Source organism: Clytia hemisphaerica, unplaced genomic scaffold, assembly GCF_902728285.1.
Source record: "Clytia hemisphaerica strain Z4C2 unplaced genomic scaffold, Clytia hemisphaerica genome assembly, whole genome shotgun sequence".
In the NCBI taxonomy this organism is placed as follows: Eukaryota; Metazoa; Cnidaria; class Hydrozoa; order Leptothecata; family Clytiidae; genus Clytia; species Clytia hemisphaerica.
The window spans coordinates 1,320,917-1,325,100 of NW_027103674.1; positions in this window are offsets into that span (position 1 = coordinate 1,320,917).

A 4,184-nucleotide genomic window follows, 5' to 3' on the forward strand; every position below is an offset into this window, starting at 1 on the left:
AAAGTACTTTCTTGCTTCAGTGATATCATCCGTTGTTATCGAGTCACTCAAGATGATATGAAGCCCTTCTACTAGCAAAGAAAGATGATTCCAATGTGTTTCTGGCAAAATGTCCTTAAGACATGGTAGCGCGTAGTAGAGGATCGATGATCTGAGTTCATTTGCTGCAAAAAATAAATCATCATTCTATCAAAATGAACAGGAAAAAAAGTATATCATAACACCTTGAACTAACATCAGATGAAATAACTTTGTACTTCAGACGACGCCTCGACTATGTAGCTCAATCAAATTCTAATTCAATCAACTTTATGCATATTTCCGCTTATCTTTCTGGGTCTTCTACTAATGAAGTCTGGAGGATACATTTTCAACAATCTTTCATCAACATCGTCGATCTGAAAATCATTTTAAACAGTTTTTGTATGTACTTTGAAAATTTTAATTAATCAGTAGATCAGCTATTGCTTATTAAAGCTACTCACATCATGACCAATGTAGTATGAAGGATACGATTGATTTGTCCTGTAATAGTTTTTATGATCACCAACTTCGAACCATAAATTCAACAGTGTTCTCCCAATTCCTAACAGTATTCCATGGATATAGTCGACCACGATTCCCTCTCTCACGCTGAAAATTGGAAGTGCCATGAAGAACGTTGCGCCTTTTATGCCATTTACCTTTTGGAAAAAATGTATATCATGAAAAGAATGTATATAGAACCCAAACAAAATGTATTGTATGTTGGCTAATAACTTTCCCCAGTGAGTTTCCATTCCCAAGGAAAAATAACACTAGAATTTTGAGAATCCCATTGGCTTTTGGGGCGTAAGGGGGCGTAAAAAATAGAATGTCAAATTCTCACTGAGAGAGGCGTGACAATATCGTATTTTTTCCCGAAACCCATTAACGGTAATCAAAAGGGATAGTAATTACTTTATCAAGCAAATAAGTTAATTATAGATCTACCCAAAGTTCGTGAAAATTCAAAAAAAATAATATTGCAAATTAGAGGAAAATGATAATTTTTACTTGCTTTTTTGTCCGGATAGCATCTCTTGCATTTGAAATAGAGTCCTTGTCTGTTCGATCCTCTGTTGTTTCACTTTCATCAAATGAATAGTAGTGAGAATATCCTTTCTTGTTGACCACGTGAGTTCCTTAAATGTTGAAATAAACATTTTTAAATCAAAGTTTAGTCCCATCGAAACCGTCCAGCTGTCCAGTTGGTGTAAATTATCAAAATTTGATGTTTTAAGATATGAGGCAGTATAAAGTACCTTCAATTAAACAGTCTTTACAGCCATGAGCGCCATTATGACCTATCATGTTTAGAAATTCAGCCTTTGCAGGTAAATCAAGTGAACCTGTGACAGCAGCAGCTTTGATTTGAATTTCTTCATGATTCACTCTTAATGAGAGTCCTTTGAATTAAAAAATAATAATTAGATATTATGTAACAACCCTTTCTCACAGACCCACTGGAAAAGTTGTCCAAAATATCGTCCCGTGGGAAATTGTCCTGCAATTTTTATCCCTATTGATATTCATCAAAGAAATCAATCCTCATTGCACAATGTTATGCCATTTCTCCCTCCCACCGAACTTTCCGACTTGAAAACAAAAGCATTGAAATCCCAAGCCATAAAAAATATCAATCTCCATCGAGTTTCAGTCCATTATATCCATGTCCACTGGCTGAAAAAATCCTACCAGGTCTATGAGAATGGGGGTTTGATGTAAATAAGTAAATAAACCCGATTGTTTTTTATTAAACGAGTCAAAGCATTTGTTTTTTATCAAAAAAAAATTTAGACTTCATGCGTTTGTTTTCCATTTGCTAAAGAACAGCGAAACAAGTAACTGTACTTCTTATGTAAAGGTCAATGACAATGAAAAACTGACTTACTATCGACCCCATCAAGTGAGATGTAAAATTTAGTTGTTTGCAGAAAAAAATACAATAAATCCATTTTAATTTACCTTGAAAAATACAAAAATGTTCTATGAAAGGATCCTTTGACAATACAAGTTAAAAGTGAATTCGTTTTCTTATATTCCTTTATCAAATTTTCTGATTTCCTTAAATACCTTTTGAGTCCTTAGAGCTCTGTTTTCTTTCGGCATATGTAACTCAAGCAGTGTTAACAAGTCTTTCAAGGCTTCATCTGATAGACGATGGCGTACAGTGAATCCTTCAAATCAAAGAGAAAATTAGATCATTGAACAATATTCTCGTATCTACAATCATGGAAAAAGATTTTTACACAAAGGGGAAAGTAGAGTTTTAACTATGGATTTAAAAGCTCAAATTTGCTCCAAAAAAGGACCCTGACCAGCGCAGAACATCCCGGTACCCTATTTTGCCGACGCACCCCTCTGGGTTCGGATCACCCAATTCAATACCTAATACAGATGATGCATGTTCTTTTATTGATAACTTCGATCCAGGGAAGACCCATTCATCCTCAATTGAAAGTTCGTCTTCCTCATTATCACTGTTATCGCTACTAGAGGAATCTTCTTCTGCCTCCTCTAAAGTTTGAAGATTTTCCGAAGTATCCAATAAAAGTTGATCAATATTGTTTTCAGCTGCCAAGCCTGGTGCTTCCGGAGATGAGTGAAATGAGTCAATACCATCAAAAAGTTCCGAGTCAGAGTAATCATTTTCCATGCCAAGAGAAGGGTTATTTTCATCGGTGGATTTCGATGATCCTTGCAATGAAACAGCGTGAGCCGCGTGAACATGTTGGTAGTGACGCTGAGCATTATATCTTTTAGAAAACTTCTTTAAGCATACGGAACAATAAAATTCTTTCCCAATTTGCATTACATCAATCTTTTGTGGTGCTGTATAGAATGTTGAATGAATTTTATTTGTCGCCCCTTTCGCTTCGCGCGCTTTACCAGTTTAACTTGGTTTACTCGGAAAAATTACAACCTCAGTTTCAGGCCGCCGTGGTTGACAATTCAACTTTAAAGGAGAAGAGTGGGTACTAGGTAGTGTACTGGGTTCGAATAACTCGAGTTTTACCCGGTTTACCCGGGTAATATATCGAATGCAATATCGGACCAAAAAGGCGCGCTTTTTGGAATCATTTCCTTTTTTGCATCAAAGAAAAGAAGTCCAGGATTTAAGAAAAACAAAGGTAATTATGACATTTTTTCGTTTAAATTAATAATGAATAATGAATCATGTTTCGGTAAAATAGACGGTGCGAAATAGTGCGAGTTGGATGGAGGGATTGTTTGTTTACTGATTCCGAATCGGGATAAATCGGTTCACTTTCAGTTTCAATTTCTCACTCGACTACCACTACCACGACAGTAGTAGTCAAATTTTCAAGTTCACCCAGGTTCACCATGTTTCACCAGTCACAATATGATATGTATGGACTCCAAACAGCCAAACGACAATCCATATTAAGCTAGCATTAGATGGTATTTATCATGATTGACTGGAATGATCGACAAGCAAATTAAATCATCTACCCAGCCTGCCTGCGCTGCTAGAACTGATGGACTTATGAAGAGTAGTGTGTCTATATAAATGTGTTTGTTAATGGTCCTCTATTGATCTTGTAAAAAACTTTCGACCTTTCTCATGTCTTGTCTTTGTGTGAAAATTTGTGGAGTGGAGGAAAGTGATTTGATTTCTGAGCTTGGTGTTCATGCTATGACATTGAAATAAAGTCAAGGACATTTTTATTACTTCATTTTTTAGCAATTCATTTTCATATTTCATTTATTATAGTCATATCCTGGGGTAATATAACGGGGCGATTTTGACTTATTTGGGCATTACTCTGAAAGTATTAATCCTAGAAATCCAAAATTATACGGGGGAGGGGGGTAACTAGTAGGTGTTTGCAAGTGGCAGGTATGTGTATGGACATTTTTTGGACCCCTAGCTTAGACTGTTAGAGAGAATTTTCCTAAAATGAGAAATAAAAAAATTATGTTTTTGGGACCCTTACAGAGACTTTTTCTTGAGATTTCTATCCATTTTCACTCCATTTTTGTCCCAATTTTTTTTTTAATTATGGCCTTTTTATAGTTTTGAGGGTGGGTAAGGGACCCTTATGGCTTTCACATACCCGGTACCCATTGTGCCTAAGTTGTTTGATAATGAGACTATTTTGATTTCAAACCATAGTATTTTGATATCTGAATTCAGTCAA